The sequence below is a fragment of the Kogia breviceps genome, chromosome 7 (assembly GCF_026419965.1).
Source record: "Kogia breviceps isolate mKogBre1 chromosome 7, mKogBre1 haplotype 1, whole genome shotgun sequence".
Lineage (NCBI taxonomy): Eukaryota > Metazoa > Chordata > Mammalia > Artiodactyla > Physeteridae > Kogia > Kogia breviceps.
The window spans coordinates 61,561,617-61,589,334 of NC_081316.1; the positions used below are offsets into that span (position 1 = coordinate 61,561,617).

The 27,718-nt window shown below is 47.5% G+C and overlaps 1 protein-coding gene across 7 annotated transcripts in view; it reads left to right on the top strand.

Annotated features, from left to right (window-relative positions):
* TENM4 (teneurin transmembrane protein 4) overlaps positions 1-27,718 on the top strand; it is a 748,739-nt gene that overhangs the window by 295,717 nt on the left and 425,304 nt on the right. For all 7 annotated transcript variants that reach the window (XM_067038410.1, XM_067038412.1, XM_067038413.1 and 4 more), the window contains exon 4: positions 9,602-9,698. The gene's annotated coding sequence lies outside the window, so the exon portion shown is untranslated. The remainder of the gene's footprint in view (positions 1-9,601; positions 9,699-27,718) is intronic.

Genomic DNA, 27,718 nt, shown 5'->3' on the forward strand with positions numbered 1-27,718 from the left:
GAACAGCCTTCAAGAATGATCTACTTTGGGCTTCCCTGGTGGCGCAGTGGTTGAGAGTCCGCCTGCCAACGCAGGGGACGCGGGTTCGTGCCCCGGTCCGGGAAGATCCCACATGCCGCGGAGGGGCTGGGCCCGTGGGCCATGGCCGCTGAGCCTGCGCGTCCGGAGCCTGTGCTCCGCAACGGGAGAGGCCACAGCAGTGAGAGGCCCGCGTACCGAGAAAAAAAAAAAAAAAAAAAAAAAAAAAGAATGATCTACTTTAACCGTCTGCTCTTCTTGTGGATGAGAAAACTGAGGCTCAGGGAGGGGAAGTGGCTTCGCCTTCTGCAATTTCCATTTCCAATGGGATCTAGAATTACCAAAGTTCTAGAGGCCTGAGTTCTGTTTCCTGTGCCGTCAAGAACTGGGATGCTCCCCCCGCATCTCCTCTCTCTGACCTCAGTTTTCCTCATTGACATGAGTGATCTCTAAGGCCCCTGCAGGTCCTGCCTCCCATTCTTCTCATTCATCCCACAGACACTCACTGAGCACCTCCACGTATCAGGTTCTGTGCTAGGTCCTGGGGGAGACCAGAGAGAAGACTCCCCCAGCCCCACCCCAGGCCTCCACCCACATCACATCGTCTCAGCTCCTGTCATATAATATTTTTTAAATGCTTATGTGTCTGCCATTCTACCTGACTCTAAGCTTCTCAGGGGCATTTTTCATTTTTTTGCTGCCTTAAATTCTTCCTGGAGCAAGACACAAAGTTGATGCATAGATTAATCAATATACTGATTATTATTTTTTTGTACCCAAAGCTCCTTGCCCTGGTAAGTGTTCACTGGAGATAGTCATTGGAGACAGTCAAATAAGCAAATAATTTCACCTAAGTGAGAATTGCACCAGCAGGGGAAGCCCAGGGCCTGTGGAAGCTCAAAACATGGGCCCTTGATCTAGCCAGAGGGTGAGGGAGGCTTCCAGGAGGAGGTGGCCTTCAGCTGAGCCTTCAAGGACAAGAAGGAATTAGGGGAAGATGAGGTGACAGAGACAAAGGAAATAGTATGTACAAAGTGCTTGAGGCCCAAGAGAGCCTTGCCCATTTGAGGATCTGCTGGTAATTTTTTTTTTTTTTTTTTTTCTCGGTATGCGGGCCTCTCACTGCTGTGGCCTCTCCCGTTGTGGAGCACAGGCTCCGGACGTACAGGCTCAGCGGCCATGGCTCACGGGCCCAGCTGCTCCGTGGCATGTGGGATCCTCCCGGACCGGGGCACGAACCCATGTCCCCTGCATAGGCAGGTGGACTCTCAACCACTGGGCCACCAGGGAAGCCCTGCTGGTAATTTTTGACAATGCTGGAAACACATCCTTCACCTCTCCCCTCTCCAGGATTCCCTGAGGGGTGTGTCACCCACACAGGAACAATAGCCAGAGGGGAGCTGGCTACTGAGTCATCCATGCTGATGAGCACCCCGGAATAACCCCCTTACACACAGTACTTTGAGAATGGGGCCGGGGTGCTGGCCCGGCATGAAGGGCAGATTCTAAAAGTCACCTCCCCAAGCTGCTGGTCAAGTGCAGCCAGAGCTCAAGCCCCATCCCTCTGGAGCCTGTGCGTTGATTGAATACCACCCGTCTGGCCTTTATTCTGAGCAGGCGTGTGCCGTGGGCCAGCCCCCTTTCTGCCAGAAAAGTGAGTCACAGTTGTTTGCACTTCTCATGGAACTGAAATCTCACCTCTTTGTGGGGAATAACTTAAAACCTTTTTTAAAATGTAAACATTTCTGAAGTTCAATTAGTCCCCTGGTGGGCCCTGTGTAGGTCGGATGGATTGGCTGGGAGGAGGGGGGAGGGGATGGTTGGCAAAGAGTGATGGGAGCCAGCGGACCCAGTCAGGAGGCAAGTTCAGAAACCCACATATGGGGCTTCCCTGGTGGTGCAGTGGTTGAGAGTCTGCCTGCCGATGCAGGGGACGCGGGTTCGTGCCCCGGTCCGGGAAGATCCCACGTGCCGCGGAGCAGCTGGGCCCGTGAGCCATGGCCGCTGAGCCTGCGCGTCCGGAGCCTGTGCCCCGCAACGGGAGAGGCCACAATAGTGAGAGGCCCGCGTACCGCCAAAAACAAAAAAACAAAAAACAAACAAACAAAAAAGAAACCCACATATGCCCCAGATGCACTTCTGCATGCTATGTCCCAAATTTCAGGGAGAAATCTAAGGCCAAGATGTTCTTAGAGTAGGAAGGAGGAAGAGGAGAAGGGGGCAAGGAGCGAGGGAGGAAGGCAAGCTAGCGAACTCCCCTTGGAAACAAACACCCGCTTTTATTTAAACATCAAGTATTATTAAAGGAAAAAAACAGCAGGTTTCCAAAGTGCTCTGGAGTCTATCTGGGTAGGTTATTCTTGCTCTGAGGTTAATATGAGGAAATAGCATTCTTAAGCACCCATATTAACCTGTCTGTTGTTCTGTGGACTGTGACAGCTGCATTTTACATCTTAATGGCTAACCATTTATTTCACTCCGAAAAAAGAAAAGAAAAAGGCATTTTTTTTAGCCCGTGAAGCAGGTCCTCACGCCGGAAGCTTTGCCCTGAGAAACACGTTTTGGGGCAGAATCTCCAAGTGGACTCAAGTGGTTGCCACGAAAAGACCCCACCCCCGCCATGAGGTCCCCTCTGTTTACCCAGATGGTCTGGCTCTCTCCCTCTTCTGAGTCCCCCCTGGCTTACCTCTCTAGACCTTCCTCTGGGCTGCTGTGGTCTCTCAGGGGAGACAAGTTTGTTATCTCTGGGATAGGAAACAGTGTGTGGAAGCGTCCCCAGTGCAGAGAAGAGCCCTGAGAGCTAGGAGACAGCAGGAGGGCCACGCTGGACCAGCTTTGGAGAAGAGGAGGGATGTGAGCTGGGTCAGGGGAGGAGGGTGAGGGGTGACCTTGATAAGAAGGGAGAGCCACACTTAAATAGTACCAACCACCTGCCTGGCCTTGCTCCAGGAGCTCTCAATATAGTATTTAATCCTCACAACCACTCTAGGAGGTAGGCACAACTATGATTCCTTTTTGAATAAATGAGGAAACTGAGGCACAGAGACATGAAGTCACTTCCCAGAGTAACACAGCTCCGAGTGGAGCAGCCAAGGTCACACTGAGTGTTCTGTCTCCAGAGGCCATGATTCTAACCTCCTGCTATACATCCTCTCTAACCAACCTTTACACGTGCATTCATCCAACAAGTATTTATTGAGCACTGACTGCCACGCAGGCTCCAGATGCTAGGGGTACGTCAGTGAACAAAACAGACACATTGAGTGGCCGAAGACACCCCTTGAGGACATCTTGGTGCAGAGACAAAAGTGGGCCCTGCCCCGTTCTAGCTGGGGAGGCACACATCCGTCAACTGTCATTCAAAGAAATACAAGTGCCCCGAAGAACGTGCAGCAGAGAAAGTTGCCCCAGGAAGTGACTCCCAGCCTAAGCTGAGATCTAAATGGGGGAGGTGACTTCCGGAAGCGGAAACAGCATTTGCTCCCTGAGTATAATGGCCCAAAAGGTGGCTGGTTTGCGCAGAGCCAAGGAAACAAGGGGTACAGACAAGAAGGTAGAGTCGGCGCATCATTCTGTGAGTTGGGAACAGAAACAAAATTTCATGTTCAGTGAAGGGTAATAGGCAGCTCTTGAGGGTCTTGGATGAGAGTGACAGATCTTTCGGTGTTTGGCACAGTTTCCAGAGTTTTTCACACTCACCCTCTTTTGCCTGACGGCAGTCTGGTGAAGCAGGCAAGTTGGGGTTCTTGTCCCAACCTAACTGATCAGAACACTGAAGTTCCCCCAAAATGATCCCTAAGAATTGCAGTCGTGAGGCTGAGGGTCCGCTTGTTCAGGGGGCTGGTTGGAGAGGTAGAGGGGACAGGAGGCTTCACGGGCCGCACGCGGTGTAAACCAAGGTGCCATGTGACACTGTGACGGTCACCTCGCAGGGTGTGAAAGGAGCTGGGAAGGGTCGGGGAGGAAAAGATTTTCCTCTACTTTACTAGCCAGGTTCCTCTGGCTGATCTGAGAATTCAATTGACAGGAGACAGATGAACAGGAGAAAATCAAAAGCGTAGTAACATGCACATGGGCAAGACCCCCAAATGGCTGAAGCCCTCACCTTAAATACCATCTTCAACTAAAGACAAAAGAGAATGTTGGGGGTAGTAGTTTGGGACTTCGAAGCGGGGAGGAAGGCAATTGACGTGGAGATGGAAAAGCAAATGTTTGGTAAATAAATGTTTGTTGGTCTATGCAAATAGACAGTGGGCCACAGAGTAGACTCTGATCCCTAGGCCCTGTTTCCCCTACCACACGTCGTAGCCCATATTCTTTGCAGATATCTCTGGTGATAGCTCTATTTCGGGAACAAGCCCTCTAACTAAATTTTTTAGGCAATTGGGGGGAAGGCCAAAGCTTCTTCCTGAGTCTTTCGGGCCTTGATTGTTTTCAGTTCGAAATAATTGGCATACCAGAGAGACATTTGTCAGGGTGGGGTGAGGGGGCAAGTTTTGCTCCCCTGCAGAAGTGAAAGAGTCCAGCGCTGTACCTGGCATGTGGTCGATGCTCAGTGAATGCCCATTCCCCTGCCTTCAACGGGAGGATGCAAGCATAGCTTTGGTTTTGCACACCGCCTGGCCACCATCCTCCTCATCTTCCGTGTCAGCGTGTGTTCTGGAGGGTGTTTGGCGCAGTGCGTGAGAAAGGAGAAGGTGGTTCACGTTCCTTGCCCACAACAGGATCCCTGTTTCCTAGCATCACAATGTCCTGCCGGGAGATCTTGCGGGAAGTGAATGGACTGGCCTCTGCCTGGATTCTGCAGAGGGAAACTCAAGAAGACCACTTTCCAGGTTTTCTGCTGCCCATCCCTGGCGCCCTACTACAGCATGCCGTAGTGCTTTGGTCAGGAAAAGCCCTCATCAGAAAGAGCTACTCTGGAAATGTATTCACTCAAAAAGAATCACCGGTATTTACTTACAAAACCCTTTTGATACCGTTTTTTCATTTAATCCCCATGATAATCTTGTGAGGAAGTTACCTATTTGTCAACATTTTATAAAAGAGACTTGAGTGGCTGTTATTCATGGCACACCTGAAACAAAACCCAAACACAGTTCCGCTCTGACCCCACTCCAGTCTCCTTTGAGCTGCATGACCATGTCCCTCTTGGTCCAGCCTTTGATACTGCCTACTCAGAGACATCTCAACAAACATTCCCTGCCCTTGGGTTTTCCAGTTCATTGGAGAGATGATTTAGGACATCATCCTGATCACTGGAAAAATGAGCATGGACCCTTCGTGGGGCAGGGTTGGGGGGGGTGCTATATTCTAGAAGTCATGCTTCCCAGGAAGCCCAGAGCTCAGACTTACAGTCCTTTCTCCGTGGCACATCCATCAGACATCAGTAGATGGATGTCAGCCAGCACCAAAACTGTGGCATCCGAAGGGGCCAGAGGAATGCGGCTGGCTCCCCACCTCTTATTTTAACATTGCACTGGAAGGTCGTGTTCATTCGAGCTTTCAAACCAAAAATAAATTATTGTAATCCATTTGCTAATTATACCATGCTGAAGTTCTAGACACTGTAAACTGCAGCCGTGATGGATCTAGATGAAGTTTCTGGGAGTTTATTTTTAGCCATTCAGAGAGCACTCAGTTTCCTAGAGGCTTCATTTGCAAGTCTAGGAGGGGACAGGGAAAATGCATCTGCACAGTCCTTCCTGTGACTTGGATGGAGTCATTTAACCTCCCCAGCCCTCCTCTGTACAGCAGGTGGATGTAGTAGCTGATCTTGAAGCCCCGTCTAACTTTGAGCTCTAACTCTCGTTTCCTAACTATGGAAACTAGACTGTGTTCAGACGTGGTCTTTGCCTGCCTAGTCCATCCTGGAGAATGTCAAAAGCCACCACCCCAACATGTTGTGAACCATGGGACACAGGCCTTCGGAAACCTCAGGCTGAGTGGATGCATGGTCCCCCTTTTCTGATCCTTATTGTTTGGGGGTGGAGAGAGACGGAAGGATTTTACGTGTTTTGCACCAGCTATGTGTATCCTCCACTGCTAGGTGCTCGCGTGTGAGTGCTTTTTGGATGGCCTCCCCGATTCAGAGCCAATGTCATCCGTTTCAGTCGGCCAGTTGCTCGTGATTATCTGTGTGCCAGGCACTGGGCTTGGTTCTGAAAACATAATGAAGGTGAAGTGGGTGCAATTCCGAGCTCCAAGGAGACCAGCAGAGTAGGTAAAGCGTGAAATGAATATGTTGAAGTGCTTTTGGGAACTGCAGTATTAGCCATGGATGATAAAAGTGCTGAGTGTCATCGGAGATGTCACAGACTCCTTCTGGTGGGGGTCCAGGTTCATTCGTGCCTAACGGGGGAGGAGAATCAGGGAAGGCTTTGAGGATGAAGGGGTATTTGAGCCAGGTTGGATGTATAAATAGGATTTCGAAATGTAGGGATTGGGTAAGGGAAATTGCACAGACCTGCTCTGGTAACCCTGGAAACCGCGCTGGGCAGATCACAGGGATGGCTGTCCCTGACCAGTCAGCATTGCCAAATGCCTAGCAGAGCACATTTCTTCCCCAGACGCCATGACCTCCGGCAAATTTTCTTCAGTCTTGACAGAAGTATGACATATTTTTTTCCAAAGTGTGAGCATAAAAAAATTCCTGTGTTTAGATGCTTCTGGATAAACAACCTTCCACTGTATTTGTGTGATTCTTGGGTGGATCGATGGATGCGTGGTCAGATGGATGAATGGATGGTTTGGTATCATTGTGGAGCTGCCACAGGAAAGAGGTTGGGGGAGCAATTAAACTGGCTGGGCTTGTGGGTAGTTTTATGGGAAGAGGACATTGGAGCTGAGCCTTGAACAATGAATGTTCTCAGCTCACAGTGCAGATAAAGGTCTTCCATTCTGAGGGAGGCAAACTGGAAGCATGAAATGCGGGACATCGTGGGAGAATGGCGAGTTGCAGAGGCCAGGGCATAGGAAGGGAGGATGAGTAAATGTAGTAGCTGAGAGCACAAGCTTTGAATTAGACAGATGGTGTTTTGAATCCCAGCTCCGCCACATAGTAGCTGAGTGATCTTGGGCAAATTATATTTCTTTTCTTAGCTTCTCCTTCCTCATCTGTAAAAAATGAGCATTAATAATAACTACCCCAGGTGGTTACCGTGAAGATTAAGTGAAATAATGTTTAGCACAGTGATTGGCATGTACTTAATATGCACTTAATAAATAGTAGCTTATGGTTCTTATTTTATGGAAACAATTCTAATTAAATTATGAAAGATATAATGTTACATACCAATTTTAGGTCAACAAAAAACAAATTACGAAAATGCCAGTTTAAACCACAGAATTTAAGGAAGAGGGGGCTCCTTACTCTTTCACATGTAAAGGTGAGGCAGAGAAAAAAGAACTAGCAAAAAAGGCAGAGAAAGTCCCTGCAAGAAAAGGAGAATCAGAAGAGACTGGTGTTGTAGATGCCAAGGCAGGACTGTTTCTAGAGGAGAAGGTGATCCTGCTGGCGGATGACCCAGGGGGGCCACTGCAGACTGAGAAGTCTCTGGAATTTGCAGTGACAACATCATTATGATCTTAAAGAGAACATTCTGGAGGTGGAGCCCCACCGCAATGATTTGTGGGGTCCGTGGGTGTGCAGGAAGTGGTTTAGATGACTCTTTCAGGAATTCTCTCAGAGAGGGAGAAAAAGAACTTGGACTGGGATGGGGACAAGGTAACGGGAAGGGCTTAGTTAGACGAAGACTATTTGAACTCAGTTATTTTTGTACCTCTTTAAACCCATGCCTTCATTTGATAGACATAACATTACTGTCCCCTTCACGATTCTGATATTCTGGCACCCATCACCCAACACTTACCCTAGCCCCACTGGGAGCTATGCGTGCCAAGAAGATTTTGTCTGGATGTATTTCTTGTAGTTGCATTTTAATAACAGTAGGAATTTAATGATCTGTTGGAATAAAGCAGGTAAGAAATGATGTCGGCATTGAGGGTGATAAGTTGACGGATTCAAGAGACAGTAAGTAAGCTGACCTGAGCGGATGTAAGGAGTGAGGGGGAGGGGAGTCAAGGAGGGACCCTGGGGCTGTGGTGCTGAGGGCTGAGTGAAGAGCCACACCAGCTGGTGTGTGTCCCTTCTCCACGTCGGTCCTCACCTCCACCCATCTGGGTGGCACCTCACAGGCTCATCGAGAGTAAGAAATCAAATGGCAGATGTGGTCATCATTTGGAAGCTTCCAAATGCTTTATAAATCTAGGTATGCCTATTACTATTGTTATAAGCAAGAAATGGTGCATCCAGCTGTCTTTCTTATGCACTCTCTCTGTTTTTATCTGCACAGCCTCTTCGTCAGTAAGTGTTGTAATTCTAAATGGCAGGAGGGAACTAATGTGTATTGCTCAGGTGCCTTCTTACAGATAAGGAAATGGAGGGGCAGGGAGGCTTAGAAAAACTAACCGGAGGTTACACCCAATGACTAGAGGATACACGTTCTTTCCAAGTATACATGGAATATTCACAACAATTGACTACATCCTAGGCTATAAAATGCATCTCAGCAAGTTTCAAGGAATCAGTATCCTGCAAACCACATTCTCCCGCCACAGGACAATTAAGCTAGAAATCAATAACAGAAAGATGAGTTTAAAAAAAAAAATACTTTGAGGGGGAGGGATAAGTTAGGAGTCTGGGGGAAAAATGCATTGAGAGATATTCACAGAAACACTTCTAACTAACTCATGAGTCAAAAAAGAAATAATAGAAATTATAAAATATTATAAATGAATGATAAGAGAAATATCAAATATCGAAGTTGTAGAATATAGTTAAAACAGCATAAGGGAAATGTTTGACCTTAAATGCTTGCATTGGGAAAGAAGAAGGGCTGGAAATTAACAAATGGGCTAAGTATCCAATTTAAGAACAATAGTAAGGGAGGGTGGGAGGGAGATGCAAGAGGGAGGGCATATGGGGCTATATAATATGTATGGCTGATTCACTTTGTTATACAGCAGCAACTAACACAACAATGTAAAGCAATTATGCTCCAATAAAGATGTTAAAAAATAAAATAATAAAATTTTAAAAAGAACAATAGTAAACATAAATAAACAAGACAGCTCAAGGTTGCACAGTTATAAGTGGTAGAGCCAGGATTCAAACATAGATATGGCTGCTTCCAAAGCCCTCACTCTCTCCACTATACCATGAGCCTTTCTCTGTGCTGTTTTCCATAAATATGCCCAGTGCCTGGAAATTCTGTTTCTCCCTAAGGGTCACAGAGCTGAACCTATAGGGTAACTCCCTATATCAAAGGTTGATGATAAAGCACACTCGTTTATTCATCCATCCTTTTGCTCATTCATTCATTAAATATTTATTGAGCATTTGCTATGTGCCAGGCCCTGGGATCACTACCTTAGTCGCCTTTTTCCCCTGAGTGTTCCAAAACCAGTCTTCAGCCTGGGGCCCAAGCTGCTGCTGCTGCCCACCCCCCACCCCTCATCTGCCGTTTGTCAGAAGAGCAACCTTGTCAAAAATGACTGATTTCTCTCTTGTCTCTTTCAACAGGTAGACTGAAATTACCATGTGTCCAAATTAAAATTGCATACTTCAAGGATTATTTGAAGGATTATTCTTAGACCCTTTTAAGAAGATTTAAAGAAAAGTGAGTTGATTTTTTTTTTACACTTCAGAGAGTATTCATGATTTAAGTTAATGATATGGGTGCTTTTTTACTCTACCCCTTAAATATGTGTTAATAGGTAGACTTTATATCCATTTATTTTATAAGAAATTTTTTCCCTGAAAACAATGAGCAGGGAGTACAGGATTACTGCTTGGCTTCCCTGTACGATTTTAGTACATTTCAAAGATTTGTGGAATCTTAGAGATGAATGGTTCTTAGAGGTGTGGATCTTTGGTAGGTAGGTAGGTAGATAGATAGATAGATAGATAGATAGATAGATAGATAGATAGATAGATGATAGATGGATAGACAAACAGATAGATAGATTTGGTCTATGCTTGGAAAACTCCAGGGACTAATGAGGAACTGGTTATCTCCCCCCATTTATGATTTTTATTTAAAAAATCTGGATTTGACATCCACTGTATCCACTTCTCCTCACATCTTGCCAAGCCTCTTTTTCACTAGACAGTCCTAAAAATGTCTGAAGACAAAAGATCACGCCCTTCCTTGAGATCTTTTTTTATTCTTTGTCCCTCATAATTTGGTTTTAAGAGCAATTCCCTTCCTGGTCATCTTCTTTCCAACACTGTAAATGTCACCTCAAAAAGAGGCATCGCCTGGCACACAGACAGTGCTCTACCAGTGTCCTCTGTCCCAGGAGATGTGTGCAAATCAGAGGAAGATAAACCCAAGGACCAGACCTGGGTTCCAGTCCCAGTCTGCTCTGACGATGCTCTCGGAAAAGTCCCTTCATCTCTCTGAGCTTGGAGAAAACAGGAGGGTAGGAAAAGATGGTCCTAAGATGCTGCCCACCTCCGTGTGGATAGTTTTGCTGACTCAGAGTAAAGAAGTTGCTGCTTTCCCTCTGTCCCGGGCACTGGAATGGGCCAGGACTTGGGGATCAGTGGGATGTGGGTACAATCCCAGTCCTATCACTTGCTATGTGACCCTAGACTGTCATTTCTCTCTGAGCATCTATTTCCTCATTTGTGAAGTAAGGATATTAATACACGTGGCAAAGGATTCGTGTGAGGTGTGCTGGGATAATGTACATAAAGCGCTTGGTACCTGGTGTGTAGGAGGTGTTGAATAAATGATAGCCCCTAGTAGCTGCATAAGTAGTGATGAGGCTCCTTACCTCCAGCTGGAGGAGAAGACAGCAGGTGGTGACGAGAGAAGCGTGAATATGTGGGTGTGCTTGTTAGGGATGGGGGAGGAGTGACCACATCCCCAAAAGTCTCATGCAAACACAAGCGCAACTCTGGGAAGTTCAGGAAATTAAAACTCTCCTCAGAGTCAGACAAGGAAAGATTGGTTGCTGTGGAACATACAGTTAAAAGGGAAATATTTAGGGAGGATCTGAGGGGCTGCACAGATTCTGCCAGTCTCTGGCTGCTGCCGCTGCCCCAGTCCTGAATCATAAGGACTGGTGTCCCCAGAAGGAAGGTCCTTAGACCCCCAGTGGGCCTGGGAGACTTGAGAATCATCCTATATCTGTATATGTTCAGAAGGCTGGTTGTGAGGTTGAGATGAGACACTGAGTATGAAAGCGATTTACAAACTGTAGAGTACCCTCCACATACATGTACGTTTGTATTATTGATGTATTATAAGATATTTTAGTACTTTGGAAATCAGGAGAGGGGGAGACTCCATGTGTAATGAAGCAGTAGGGTCTAGCCCACGGATTCCTGAGCAGAACACCGTGTGTGTGAATGCATGCACATGTCTGTGTGTGTGCACACGCACGCCTGTGTGTGTCTGCTCGTGTGTGTGAGTTTGTGTGTGCACGTGTGTGTGCATGTGTGAGAGAATCTTGGGGCCCTTTGGATGTGGTCACCACTCTGCACGGTGACTGGCGGCCTGGAGAGAGTGTGACATAGGAATGAAAACACAGGGCGTGGGTCAGTCAGCTTCGCTCTATAACTGGCCGTGTGACCTTGGCCGCATTTTTCCAAGAGTGCCCCAGCCCCTGCCTTTATGGAGGTTAAAGGGTGTGGGCAGGGCTACTCTGGGGAACTGGAAGGGAACTGCATAGAAGGTACCCTTCACACTGAGAAGGCGTCCAGGATGTGTGAATGCCCTTCTCCTGTGGTTAATGGAATTTGTCAGAGTTTAGGGAAGTCTTCTTGACCTGTTGGCTGAAAGGACCCTACCCTGAGCGCCCAGGCACCTGGCTGAATGGAGAGCACGCCCATCAGCCCTGTTGCAAAGGCTTGTTCCAGAGGTGTTTCCACGCCGCCTCGGCCATCCTGCCCAGTCCCCTCCCTCAATCTGGCTGTGGGGCTGATAAATCTTAAATTCAGGAGGACTGGGAACTGTGTTGTCAGTGAAGGTGTGGAACAAGGATTTTTTTTTTTTTTTGAAATTATTATAGCTAATGTCATGGCCTTTGTTCTCTAGACAGCTACTGGCTCTTCATAGCAGGGTGCTGCCCCAGGCTAACGCTGCAGTGGATGCCACTGGCCAGAGGTGCCCATTTCGAGGTTTCCAGATCCGGGGAATACTACATAATCGTGTATTATAGCGTTTTTCGAATTGTGGGTTGTGACCCATTAGTGGGTCATGAATTTAATTTGGTGGTTCAAGATCATCATGCATTAAAGTGAAACAAAGTGATCCAGTAGCCCATAGAGTGAGTGACGGTATTTATATGATGTATTCAACACAGGTCTCATGTCCAAAATACGTACAGCTGACCCTCGAACATGCAGGGTTTGGGCCCCCAACCCTCTGTGCAGTCGAAAATCCAAGGATAATTTATAGTGGGCCATCCACATACACAGTTTGTCAGTATCCCAGGCTCTGCACATGCAGATTCAAACAACCGTGGACATTGTAGTATTGTAGTATTTACTATTGAAAAAAATCTGTGTCTAAGTGGACCCATGCAATCCAAACCCATGTTGTTCAAGGGTCAACTGTATAGTAGGAAGAAAAGAGGAAGCGCCTACAAATAAGTAAGGAAAAGACAAGTAACCTACTAGAAAAGTAAGCAAAAGATATTTCAAACAGATACTTCACAAATGAGGATATCCAAATAACCAATAAGCATATGAAAGTGTTATCAGTTATCAGGGAATTACAGATTAAAGCAGCAATGAAATACCACTATACACCCATAAGAAAGGCTAAAATGAAAAAAGAGAGACAATACCTAGCGTTGGCAAGGATGTGAAGCAGCTAGAACCCTCACACATGTCTGTCTGAAGTATAACTTGGTATGGTGACTTTGGAAAACTGTCTGGAAGTATCAACTAAAGTGGGACCTATGCATACTAGCCTTTCCATCCTTAGATACACTCATGAGATGTGCATACACCTGTCCACCCTAAAACATGACCATCGGTGACGGCATGGATAAATGGTGATACAGCCCCACAATGGAATATTGCCCCCAGCAGTATGAATGGCCCTCGCAAATACAGTGTTGAAAGAAAAAGCCAGGCACAGAGAAACTTTATGACTACATTTATATGAAGTGCAAAAGCAGACACAACTGAGCTGTGTTGTTAGAAGTCGGGAGAGCAGTTATCCTTGGGGGGGGGGGTGCTGGTAAATGGGAGGGCACAGTGGAGGCTTTCAAGGTATGGGTAATGCTCTGTCTTTTGGTCTGAACGCTGGTTACATGGGTGTTTTCAATTTGTGAGAGCTTATCCAGCTCTTTATCGATGACATGCACACCTACGAGACTTACATTTTGCTTCAATAAAAGTTTACAAAACGAATGTATAAATTATGATTTATAAATGAATAGAAAAGAGTAGAACACACAGCAGGTAGTAAGAGTAAGCAGTGTTGAGTGAAACTCAAGTTACATGTGGGAACTGTACGTGTGTCTAGGCTGAGCTGAGACGTCCCACGTACTCCTTCCCGGGAGTCACAAGCCATTAGAGCCACTGATGGCGTCTAACCCTCTCATTTTAAGATGAGGAATCTAAGACCCAGAGAAAAGGGAATCCAAGAGCAGAGCTAGGAGGAAAGCAGGGCCGGCGAGAAGACTGACTCTAGGTCGCCTGCTGCTGATGCCGTGTCTCCCTTTTTCACCGCCAATCGGTGGAATGGCGAATTCGGCTGAGCAGGCTCCGTCTGGCACCGTAGTCTCTGGGAGGCGGCCCTGTGCTTTCAGCCCAAGGGGAGCGTTCTTTTCCCACCGCAGACGGAGACGCAGCCGCCTCTGCCGGGGCCTGGCTCTAGCTCCGCACATTCCCTGCCTCCTCCTTCCTGCTTCCTCTGCCTCATCTGCTCCCCTCCGAGCTCCGGAAACACCACTGCACTCAGTCGTGCTCTCATGTGTGTAAAACAACTGTCATGCCAAAGCAATTTTACGGTTGTAGACGTTGGAAAACTGTGAAGAAAATACACTGGGAGAACACGAGCCGACAAAGCATGAGTCAGTCCTGGCTTTGGGCTTTTATTTTGTTACAAAATTGTGAGTCCGTTCCTCAGACCTCTCCTGCGAGGGGTCGCGGGGGCTACCAGCCCCTGAGGGCACGAGAGGAGGGGGGGATGTTACCCTGTCTCTGCCAGGCAGAGCTTCACAGAGGAGGAAAATGTTGTGCAGATTTTAAAAGGCTCAGTATGAACCTCGCACAGAGCCTGGAACCATCTGAAATAGGAGGGTTACATAACATCAGGGGCTTTCCAGCTCTTTTGACTGTGACCCAAAGTACAGAACACATGGGGCATCTTCGCCCAGCACACACCCCTACCCACGCCAGGGAAACAGGTACAGTTTACGATGTAACAGCCCAGGCCGCCCCAGCACGGGCATCTAGCTGAACCCTGGGGAGGGCGTGCCGGATGGAGTCTCAGAGAAGATTTCATGGAAGCCAAGAGATTTGAGCTAGAGATCAAAGAAAGAGAAACTGCACAGGCAGATTGCTGAGGACTGGCCACCAGGTGAGAACCTCATTTGAAAGAAGCCATCTTGCATTCTGGAAACGGCCTGTGGTTCCATAGAGTCAAGGCTGAGGAAATGTGTGGTGTAGGAGAGGATACAGAAGAGGTGGACAGGGGCCAGCTGAAAGCCTCTGTGTCCTGACAGGGAGTGTCTGGGGCGAAGAGGAAACATCGCCTGAGATTCATATAAGCAAGAAATGCCTGTAACCTTGGAGACAGACTAAGAGATACAGGCAGACGCAGGTATGAACGTTGGTGCAGTCCCAGAATTTTGTTTTACGGCACTCACCTGTGCCATTTGCAAAGAAAACTTTCAGAGAGCGCTTCTGATCCAGACCTGGCTGAAGGCAAGAGCTCGAGAGATGAGTAAAGACAGAGTTCCTGCCCTCGTCGTCCTGCCAGTGGACTGACAGGTCAAACCCAAACACAGATTTGACATGGTAGTTATTATTCTAGGGCAAAATGTCCCAAATAGTGTTTTATGATACATCAGCCCCACAAAATGTTGTTTGAAAAAAAAAAAAAAAAAAAAAAAAAAGGAAGAGGAGTGTTTCAGTGTTGAGCAATCTGGAAAGTACTGTATCACTGACTCACTCCTGGTAGACCTCACTGCCTCTAGCACTCTAAAGGCTCTGAGAAGTCCTGCAGGGAGGACGCTCACCTAATATTTCCCAAACTTACTTGCTCCAGAACACATTTTTCCATATCTATTCAAATCCCTCTGTTTTTCCAAGTTGATTTTGGGAAAGTCCATCCTAGAGAATGGCCTGAAGGCTGGTGGGGAGCTCTGAGGAAGGAGAAGTAGGCTCTGCCTGGGAGAGGACAGGGAGAGCTTCCTAGAAGAGGGAGATTTTGTGCCCACTATAGAAGACCCAGTCTGAACCTAGCACAGGCTCTGGCCCCCAGCAGGTGCTCGGTAAATAATTAATAAATGAAAAAATGGCTACTGCGTTTGCTGGTGAAAAGAGCCTGGCGTTCTCAGCAGAGGCTGGAGACAGAAAGTACTCAGTACAGTAGGGCTGTGCAAGTGTACCTTTGGCAGTTGAAGGTAGGGTTTCTTTCCTCAAACTTGCCCCCCTCTCCTGACTGTTTTGGAAAAGGCAACAGGAGGCAGCAAAGGCAAAGTGGCTTAAGGTCACATGCACTGGAGCCAGACGGCCTTGAATCCCAGTTCCATCACATCCGAGCTAGTTCCTTGTACAAGTTGCCTTAAGCTTTCTGTGTCTCATCACCTCCATCTGTAAAATGGTCCTAAAAATAGTGCCCAGCTTCCTAGCGCCCAGGATTAAGGGTTCCTATGGGCAGGGCCTTAGACAGGGGCATGCAGTAAGTGCCACATAACCACTAGCAACCCTCATCTGTTAGCTGCTTTTGGTCATTACCTCCCAGGCCGTTGTCCGAGTTCCCTTCCCCAGTGTTTCCCAGCAGACTGCGGTCCTCATATTTCTGAGTGAGGTGATCTGCACATTTGTTTTCCTTCCGCCAGCATCAAGAAGGGCCAGGCTGATTGCTTCTTGGTTTTCAATAGTTGGGGCTGTTTGAGGTAAGGCTCGGGTTCCGCTCCTGGTTATTAGCCTTCAAACACTCCGGCTGGGTAAATATTTCTGAGGGAGTCCAGCACATCTATTATTAATTTACCGCAAGCAGTTGCTGTACTTTCCAGAATAGCTCTGCCGACGGATGTTTTGTAGGCCGTGTAGAGTTCTTGTGACCTTAATGCTTTCTGTGGGGTGTGGTGGCAGCGTCCCTGCTGGCTTTGCCTCCCTGGGGAAAGATGTGAACAGTGGGCATGGGGGTCCCATGCTGGATCCTGTGTAATTCAGATGATGGAGCTGGTGGAATCTTGTGCTTTACACCCCTACTTTCAGTATCATACCTGGCTTACAGGCCAGAGACCTGGGTGTCTTCCTTGAGAGCATGCTCTCTGTCATGGCCTCTTGTCCGGTCAGCCACCAAGGCCTGGTGACGCCATCTCCAGTCCCTTCTCTCTTGTACTGCCCCCAGCCAGCTAGTCTAAGCCACCATCTTCCTCATCTTCCAGGTCCCAGCTTCCCTGATGGCTGAACTAAATCAGGACCCCTACTTTGTGTTCCCATTGAGCCTCCCACCCTGATTTTTTTTTAAATCTCTTTTCAATCTTTAAATTACCTGTTCTTGGTCTGGCTTCTCTGCTGGACTATATCACCGTTGTGGCCTCTCCCGTTGCGGAGCGCAGGCTCCGGACGCGCAGGCTCAGCGGCCACGGCTCACAGGCCCAGCCGCTCCGCGGCATGTGGGATCTTCCCGGACCGGGGCACGAACCCGCGTCCCCTGCATCGGCAGGCGGACTCTCAACCACTGCGCCACCAGGGAAGTCCGAGTTCATCTTCTTAATGCTGCTCGACAGATATACATCTCTTCCCAGTTAGCAACAGACAAGACTGTGCTTTTCCTTTCTCCCTCCCTCCCTTCTTCCCTTCCTTCTCTCCTTCCTTCTTTCCTTTCTTTTTCTTAACTACAGTTAAAAGGGGCCTAGTGATCAACTAGTCAAATTCCCCAGAGGAACCTCAACATGACAGTGGGAGGAAAGGAGGCAAAATTGGCAGGACCCTGAGCCCCAACCCCTCACCAACGCAGAAGCGACCCTTTATCTCCTTTAGACATTACAATTTTATTTTAGCTTTTCTTTAGAGGAAGTAAAAAGTGGTTCTTCTACGATAAAAGGTTTGGAAAACACTGATCTATTCTTAGATTCTCATTTTTCAGAGCAAAAATCTACCAAGTATTTTGCATATGTTCACTCATATACAAGGAAGGTATCGTCCTCATTTAATAGATTCAGAAACTGGTGCCCAGAGAAGTTAGGAAACTTGTCCGTGGTCACACAGCCAGTGTGTTCAGTGGGTCCAGAATTCCTATCCAGGATTGTCAGACTCCAAACTCTTTCCACTGCCACCTGCTGCCTCCCCACAAACCATCATGCAACAAATTGTGGCTTCCCAAGCCAGCCTCTCCATCTGGCACAGCAACCGGTGGCCAGAAACGGATCTTTGGGATTTAATTGGGCACCACTTGTTCAGAGGGACAGGGCCTTCATTCCTAGGGCTTCCTGACTGTGTGGGCCGTGAGATGCTAAGCAGAGAGAAACAAAGACCATGTAAGCCAAAGAAAAGCTGGGCTGCTCCACCAAATTGTCCTTTATGCCTGAAATAAAGTGACTTGAGCTGGGATCCCTGAGTCCCTGATACCTTCAGCACAAGCTGGGTCTTGTTTCCCATGTGTCAGGAATTTCCCCCAAGGACATCCTGGACAAAGTGACAACCCAGGAAACGAAAACTGCTCTAGATTGTACAAGAAGACGGCATGTGTTTTATCGTGAACCTTAGTGTCTCTTGCCTTTCCTTTGTCCCCATGCCTAGGTTATTTTGACTTTAACTTTGGGATGAAGTCTGGCTTATTGAAACAATAATGAAACCAGAGTGGAGAACGGGAAATCTAAGTTCTTAACCCCAGTTCCCTCAAGAACTCACCGCGTGACTCCCTTTGGACATGTCACATGGCTTCTCTAAGTCTCAGTCTCCCCATCATTAAAATGAGTGTGTGGGGCTTCCCTGGTGGCGCAGTGGTTGAGGATCTGCCTGCCGATGCAGGAGACACGGGTTCGTGCCCTGGTCCGGGAAGATCCCACATGCCGCGGAGCAACTGGGCCCGTGAGCTATGGCCGCTAGGCCTGCGCGTCCGGAGCCTGTGCTCCGCAACGGGAGAGGCCACAACAGTGAGAGGCCCGCATACCACAAAAAAAAAAATAAAAATAAAAATAAAATAAAATAAAATAAAATGAGTGTGTTTGGACAAGATGCCCCTGCCCACCATGACAAGGAGAGTTCACAGTACTGACTCTGTATCTGTACTTCCCAAGTCTAACTCCCAGATCCACCCTTATTGATGTGTGGCCTTCGGCGAGTTAGGGAGGCTCTCATGGGCAGCTTTATCATCTGCAAAATGGGGTAGTGGTCATGTCTATCTCATAGACTTATTGTGGGGATTAACAAGTAAGCAAAGCACTTAGAATAATGCCCAGCACATCGTTAAGTTATTTATTTAGTCCACTATTGTGGTGATGGTTGTGATTATCTCCATTCATGGAACCATACATTAGGATTCTGCACTTTTGTTGTCTAGACTGTGTCCAGATCTCCCGGTGGTTAGTATTTATACTTTTATTTTTCATTGGCGCAGAAAAACCATAGTGACAGAAAGCTTTATTGGATTCGGTAATTTTGAACTCGATGTGAATTCATCATAACACCCCTACCTATATTGTGCGAGACATTGATTCAGTTATAGACAATGCTTGGTGAGCTAACATACAGGTTCCTAGATTGTTCCAGGAATAATATGTCCCCAGTTAGAAACCTCTGATCTAGGATCATTGCTGTTTCTTCCAGCATAGTTCATGGCCCATGGTAGGCACAGAGTTAATGTTTGAATAAACAAGCGACTGGATGGATGGACGGATGGATGGACGGATAAGTTGTTGAATGAATGGATGGATGAGTCTGTTTTTCATTTGCCTCTTGATTTACTTTGAGCAGAATAATAAGTTCGTATATGTGTTAATATGTGTATGTGCCTATGAACATTTTCAGAGAAAGCCCCACCTATTTCTGTCCCAAGGAAGAAGCTAGTCATAGTTTGCATATTCCCCTCTCTTTTAGTGTATAGCGTCATTTTTCACTGGAGTCCTTTCAGCTGTCTGGCACTGACAAAAGATAAGCACTGCCTCTGCCTCTCCCATGCCTTCCTCCTCCAACAATGAGGGCTTTGTGCTGAGAAGACTGCCTCTAGATGTTTCTTTCCCAAAGCCCCAGAGCCTTGTCTGGCTTCTATCAAGAGTATCGATGGGGGAGGGGACACAGACAGTTGAATTCAGGGAGCAGTGCCTGTGGCCTGGTGCCAACTCGACAAGTCAGGCCAGGGTGGACAACTCAATATCTGTCCTGGGATATAGGCAGCCCGGTTACCTGAGCTGGTTATCCAGCTATCTGCAGCCAGCGCCTTGGAAGTCATCAAGCTCTGGTTTCCCAGAGTCTTTTGCTCCGTACCCAGGGGAGAATGCAGGGCTGGAGGGGATGGGTGGGAGATGGCAGGAGTAGAGGGACAGGGAGCCAGTCTCGGGGTGTGAAGAAGTTCACCCCATAGGCACAAGGGGCTGCTGCGGCTACTGCGTCTTAGGGCTTCAATTCACGAATGAGATTAAAATGCCAGCAGCCTGCCTCTGTACACACACTTAGGAACACATTGGCTTGAGCTGCTTAATGAGTATTATTAGTCAGGAATCGAAGAAAGGCCCGGGCAGGCGCCTGGCTGATGCCTTGTTGATTAGAACGCTAAATGTGTCACCCTTTGAAAGCCAGCACTTGCTGGAGAGCAAACCCAGGGTTGAGATCTCCTAGTAACCCTTACATTCCCCACTGTTTCTGGATGTTTACAAATCATTAAGCTGATCTGAGTAAGGAATGGTTATGAGGACATTTGGATAACGGCAAGGACAACAATAATAAGCATTGCCCCAATAATAAACAGTGGTTATTAGTCCTGGCTGCCCACCAGAAACACGGAGGGTTGGTTTGTTTCTTCGTTTGTTTGCTGTTTGTTTTCTGTTGTTTTGAAAGTACAGACTCCTGGGTCCTATACCTAGTGATTCTATTTCTCTAGGCCTGGGGTAGGAATCTATATGTTTAACAAGTACAACATATACTTGTTCATCGTACTGGATGATTCTGATGTTTGTGGCTGAGCCCTGGCCATGAGAACCGCTCCTCTGTAGAATGAGGCCACGTTGGACCTAGGTTGGCATCAGACTGTCCCTTCCTAAGCTATGGCCTCAGGTCTATTGCTTAGCCACTCAACCTCAGATATATCATCTCTAAAAAGGGATTAGGTAAAATCGTGCAGCTGGTATAGACAACAGTGTATGATGACTCCTCAAAAAATGAAGAATAGAATTATCATGTGATAAAGCAACTCTACTTCTGGGTATATACCCAAAAGAATTGAGGGCAGGGACTTGAAGGGATATTTATGTGCCCATGTTCATAGCAGCATTATTCACAATAGCCAAGAGGTGGAAGCAACCCAAGTGTCTAAGAGTGGATAAATGAATATACAAAATGTGGCATACACCCACGATGGAATATTAGTCAGCCCTTAAAAAGGAAAGGCATTCTGACACATGATACAACATTGATGAACCTTGAGGACGTTGCACTAAATGAAATAGCTCAGTCACAAAAGGACAAACACCGTATGATTCCACTTATGAGGTACCTAAAATAATCACATCGTAGAGACAGAGAGTAGAATGGTGGTGGCCAGGGGCTGAGGTGGAAACGGGGGAAATGGGGAGTTTTCCACCCCAGGCTGAGCAGGTTGCTCCTCACTGATTCTCCCACTGAGTCTCTCCATGGGAAACCCCACTGTGTATTGTAATTTTCTCTGTGTGTGTGTGTGTGTGTGTGTCAACATCTCCCCCATTTCCACCATCCAGGTGCTTATTCACTTCCTTTCAGGTCCTGAATCAGATAGTAGTGTGCCCTCCTCTTCCAGCCCTTTCTGTCTCCCTCATCCTGATTCACTATCCAACATAGATAATTGGTTATTTGTCTATTGTCTGTCTACCCTGACTAGCACTGAAGCTTGATAGAGTGGGGACTTGGCCTAGTTTGTTCACGACTGTGTTCCTAGAGCCCAGGAGAGAGTTTGAGGTGCTCAGCAAACAACGGCTAAGTGTCCCCTGGCTCTCGACATGCTCAGGCTGAACATCCCCTGTTCTCATGACCATCCTGGTCACAGCCTGGAGACCCTTACCTGACACAGGAGTCCAAAGACTATCTGCATTGTTCAGCCCTGAATAATTAGATTGTGATTTCTCTTGATGAACATACTCTGATGAACAGGTCTAGTTACATAATCTGTGGGGTAAAGTACAAAATAAAAAAGTGGAGCCCTTGTTTAAAAATTATTAAGAATCTTAGGATAGTCATAGCAGAGCATTCAACCAAGCCTGGGCCTTTCTGAGTGCAGGTCCCTGTGTGACTACACAGGTCACACATTCATGCAGCTGGCCCTGTAATGAGGACCAGGTCTTAGAAGGTTGTAAATACCAGTCTCAGGGTTTCTGTTTTGTCGTGTAGAAAATAAGGAACTACAGAAGAATTTTGAACAGAGGTGTCATTTAAGGTTTATTTCATTTTTTTTTTCCTGACTATAAACTATACTCATTGTGAAAGTTCGCACAAGTAAGAAAGGTATGAATCCCTGTTAATCTCCTCGTCCCTCCTGCCCTGGAGGAACCAAACCCAAAAGTAACCAGTGAACATTTTGTTAATTCCCTTCCCTCTTTCTGAGGTTTCTTGGTTTTGCTTTTGTTTTCTGTGTAACACAGTTAAGATCATAGTTCAGCTACAACCTCTTGTCTTGCTTTGTTCATGTGACAGTGGAAGAGGAGGAGAGGGACTTCTTAAATGCATGCTTAGGGGAGACTGGCCTGGAAGCCAGCTTATAGAGCAGTTTGGGGGTAAGGAGTTGGCATCAAGGATTGAGATGGAGGCAGCTAGGTTCCTGGAAGAGAGAACAGAGGAGGCCCTGGATTAAGGGGTCAGAGGTAAGAGTGGAGGGTCCGTTTGGGAGTTGGAGCCACTCTGATGGGAGGTGACCGCAATCCCCACCCCTTTTGAATTCCCTTGACCAGTGGGAAAGAACATCAAAGTCTAGCCCTGTCTTTCAGGGATTCTGCACGTGACAGCAAGCACTGGGGTCATTTCTCAAACACAACTCTTTGGCTCCTGCCCTCTAAAGCTAGACCTTCCCTTCCCCCTCCCTCAGGGCTCAGACTCTTAAAGCTGGGCCCCGGGACGGGACGGCCTATGACGATAGCAAGTGGTAATGCACGGAGAGACCAGGCATGGAGGGGTCAGGGTTTCCAATGGTCGGCGGCAGACGCCTCAGGGTTTAGATTTGCCCATCACCATCTTGTTGGTAATCCCCAGTGCCCGGGCTTGCAAAGGGGAGCATTAACATTGTCACTGGATCCTTAATTGTGCGTTTTATGAATTTTCATGTTTCCGCTTGCAAGCTTAATGTTGCTTTCTTGGTGAGTTTTTTTTTTTTTTAACTTGAGCATAAGAGCCTTGTAATTACAGAGTGTTGTGGATTGCAGAGGGTGATTAAAATGGATTTCATGAAATCTGAAGCTCCCTCCCCCCACCTCACACACACACACCACAGCCAGCACCTGCAATCCAATAGGCGACAGGGAGTAACTCAGACAGAATCCCACGAAGTTCAGAGGCTCGGGTTGTGAAGGATATGAATTTTCTTCCCCATGCTTTTCCTCCCTGGGTCTTGGCTCTGCTCCCAGACAGCCCTCCTCCTTCTCCTCCTCCTCCCTTTAGTCCAGCTACATCCCTGACCCCCAGCCAACTCTGACCCCCAGGGCTGGCGGCTTTCTCACTCACAGCAATAATAAAACAAGTAGATTTTCATCTTTGCTTTTGTACAGCCATCAAGTGTGTCTCACTTACCTTTACAATCAGCCTCTGCTCCCATCTGAGAGGGTGGTTTACTTTGAATAGAGGCCTGAAGATTGCTGAAACCTGCGAGGGTCTAAGAATTCCCATTTCAGCATCTCTTCTCCTAGGACAAGTTGATGCATGATGGCAGTGAGATCTGCTCTTCACCTTACTCTGAATCAGGGAGGGCTGGCTGGTGCTCCGAGGACGTTTAAAGAATAAGTGACCTGGGAGCGGGGCGTGGGGAGGTGGGAGTGGGGGTGGCTGGAAGACTTCCTAAGGGAAGCAGTGATCTGCCTTGAAGGAAGGCAGATCCCTCGAGAAGGACAGAAGAGAGGTGGGGAGTCTAAGCTGGCCAAACCAGAAGATGATGCCGTAGGAATGATCTTCCTTGACCCATGAGGAAACCAAGTCCACCTGTGCATGTGTGTAATATTAGTGCTGGAAGGGACTTGAGACATCACCTGAGCCAGTTCTCCCATTTAAAAGAACCTCTACTCACCACAGCCAGCCTGACCAGCGGAGCTCAGGCAGCCCTTTTGTGTGAATTAGGAAATGGTGCTCCTCCCCTCCCCAGGTAAACACAGGTGAGCCCATCCCTGAATCACTCCCTTCAGCCGTATGTCCTTGAGCAGTGAACAACCTGCCCAACCATATGTAGCATCCCTAGAACAGAGACCGAAACTGGGTCAAAACCAGGCCTCTCTCAATTACAGCTCTCTCTGTGCCTCCTAGCGTACCCTCTGCCACACTGAAACCCTCACCATACTGAATTCTACCTGGTTTCTAAGAATTTCCCTATATCTCAGAGCTCAACCACCCACATTCTAGAATTTGAATGTTCATATTATATATACACAAGCATATATGAATGAACAGACCCTGGTATACTCACGTGTGTGTATACATCCCCTTCAAGTATTCAAAGATGGTACTGCTGATGGCAGAACGTGTATGTGGTTGGGTGGGAAGACCACCTCCTCTGCCCCCCATACAGGATGGGCAGGTTGCCACTTACTTCTGTGCTTGTCACCCAACCTCTCTCTGCTCACACCTTGACCTTTCACTGTGAACGCAGGGTTCCCCCCACAGACAATATTTTTCAACACTCCGTCCCTTTTTGCTGATCCCTCTACCTGGAGTGCTTTTCTCACACTGATTCCACCTAGCAAATTCCTTCAAAGCTGTGATCCGGCCACAGCTCCTCTCTGAGGCCTTCCTTGAATCACCCTCCCACCCCTCTTTTTACCCGTGTCCCTTGTGCATATGGCATCTGTTGCATGCGTGGCACCATATTGTATCTGGGTTTCCATGGCAGTTTCTGCACTAGAGAGGGAGCTCCCAAGGCATAGCCCACAGTCTAACCCATCTCTGTGTCCACAGTATACATCCTGGCACACTGAGGAGGCACCCACAATGCTTGTGGTTGGATGGAGCTGATAGCCCTATGGTGAATGAGTTAGCACCGAAAGAGGAAGGGAGATCCTTCATTGCACAGGCCCGGGAAAATGGCCACAACTTAATATCCTGGGAAAGCAGGGGCAGGTGCTCGACTGACAAAGGGCCTGTCTCAGATACCCTGCCCCAGATTCTGGTGTCAGCCTTCCAAAGTAGACACATCCCACCCATCCTCCCAGATAGGGAGCCTGTGGAGAGGACAACCTCTTTTTTGCCCTGAACTTTGAAACTTACCTGAAATGCACATCCCCATGCACCCGGCTGGGTCTCCCTTCTCCGCTTCAGCTTGTGGATCCAGGAGCCCCAAACAGACAGTCCTTTCCTCTCCTCAGCCAGCACTGTCACCTGGTCCTACTCAAACTGTGAACAGGGAGAGGTGGCAGCTGCTAAGAAAATCTGCATGACCCATCTCATCTTTCTCTGCCCAGCACACACTGTCCTATAGCAGCTCCTGAGTGCTGGGTCATAGCCTCTAGGCACCAGGCCAGAACTACCCACCCCAGGTACCCAGTGTGAGTGAATGAGTTAACACGGGGGCACAGCTAGCGATCCCCTCTGCTCCAGGGTGGTTAGAAAGGGGGCTGCCAGACCAATACAGTCAACCCTGCTCTTCATAACCACAGGTTCTGCATCTGCGCATAAGGAGGGCTGACTATACTACAGCCATTCTATATAAGGGATGTGAGCATCCATGCATTTTGGTATCCACGGGTGTCCTGGAACCAGCCCCCCTCTGTTACCGAGGCACAGCTGTGTAAGGGCTGGGCAGCTGTGTAGTAGGTTTGCAGCAATGGTAAAACCTGGTCCCACCCTGAAGGTGGTGTAGGTAGGAGGGTCTCCTATAAAACAGGATGGGCATCAGCCTGTGAGAGCCATCATGATGGAGATGTACAAAGTGTCTCAGCTGCAGACAGGGGGATGGTGTTATTTCTGCAAAAGGGATCTGGAAAGACTTTACAGGAGAGGTGATATTTAAACTAAGCCTCAAAAGATAAGTAGAAATTTACCAGCAGGAAATGTCTCTGGGGCCAGACCATAGAAGGTGATAGGCAAAAAGTAAGGGAAGAAATAAAAACAAGAATAAGAGCAGCTCTATTAGGTACTGACCGAGTGCCAGCTATGGATTATCTCATTTAGTCGTTACTACAACACTGCGGGTATCCCCATTTTACAGCTGAGGGAACTGAGGCACAGAGAGGTTCACTAATTGGCCAGAGTCACACAGCTAGTAAGTGGCAGAGCTAGGATTCAAAACTAAGCTTTGTTCCATAGGCCACCTTCTTAGAAACATTAAACTTCAGATATCTGTGTACCTATTATTTGGAAGGCACTGGATGGCGCTTTCCAAATGTGTACTTATTAAACCCTCTCAGTAATCCTTTGAAACCTTGTATGCCCATTTTACATGTGGAGAAACAGAGGCTTAGAGGGGTTGCCCAGCTTGTCCAGCTCCCATGGCTCTGAACCTGGGCTTTGAACCTCCACCTCCTGCCTGGCTCCAAAATTCCCTCTACTGCATGGTAGAGCCAGCCTCTCTGGTTCCATCAGTCTTTTGCACCCCTTGCTTCCTTGCTAGAAGGCCTCCTGGGCTTACCCCCTGGGTGATCACAAAAAGAACCACTGCCCCAAAAGCCCATAAAAATAAGGCTGGCTCATGGCCGGGCTGGAGAAGGCTCACTTCACTGACTGCCTCTGCCCTCACAGCAATTAGGCCCTGTAGCACCAAGCCTGCTGAGAGGGCTTCATAAATACTTGTGCTCAGCCAAATTTATTGGCAATAGATATTAATCACATTTTAAAACTAAAAAGTGAAATAAATAATAAGTGGCAGTATTCTGCTTCCATAAAAACCACCTGCAGCTCCGATAGGTAGCTGGCACCTTGCTCTCTTGAACTGTCACACAGCCCTGCTCACTGCCGTAGATGTTAACATCCCTCCTTAGACAGGTAACCAGCTCTGACAGGAATTCACAGACGTGTGCAAGTGACCCACTGTTACCTTTGCATTGTAAAATTGAGGGGACGGAATTTTCCTGGGCCTGCTGGGTGGCAGAGAGGAAATTACTAACTATGAGTATGTTTGAGTCTATGTGTGTTAGGGGGTGGAGAGGGAAGGCGGCAGAGAGAAGGGGAGGGCCGACAGAAAGCAGATCCTCATCTGGACACAGTCACTAAATGTGGACCCATTTCTGGGCCAGGGGCCTGAAGGTTACCAGGGCCAGCGGCCAGTGCCATTGCTGGCCTGGGAGCACGTGAGGAAAGAGGGGAGATCTGTTTTATTGTTTGATTAATAGTTTGTCTTTTTCCGATTACAAAAGTAATACTAATCTGAATGATGTGTCCTTCTGAGGATATAACATTTGGAGGTACATAACACCCTTTTGGCCCTTTTTGGTGATGTTAATTTTGATCACGTTGTTAAGATAGCGTGTCAGGGTTCTCTGGAGATGCACAACAAATAGAATATATATATAAAGAGACTTACATATATATATATATGTATATATATGGGGAGAGAGAGAGAGAAATAGATTGACTGATTGATGGTAAGTAATTGGCCCACAATTGTGGGGCTGACCCATCTGAAATGTGCAGGGCAGGCAGGTAGGCTGGAAACTCAGGCAGGAGTTGATCCTTCAGTCTTGAGGTAGAATTTCTTTCTCTGAGAAACCTCAGATACTTCCCAAGTGGTGCAGTGGATAAGACTGCGTGCTCCCAATGCAGGGGGCCCAGATTCAATCCCTGGTCAGGGAACTAGATCCCACATGCATGCCACAACTAAGAGTTCGCATGCCACAACTAAGGAGCCCATGAGCTGCAGCTAAGGAGCCCACCTACCGCAACTAAGACCCCATGCAATCAAATAAGTAAATATTTAAGAAAAAAAAAAGAAACCTCAGTTTTTGCTCATAAGGCCTTTCATCTGATTGGATGAGGCCAACCCACATGGAGGATAATCTCCTTTATTAAGTCAACTGATTTTAGATGTTCACTACATCTACAAAACAACTCACAGCACCACCTAGATTGAGTAACTGGGTATTATAGCCCAGCCAAGTTCCCACGTAAAACTTACCATCACAC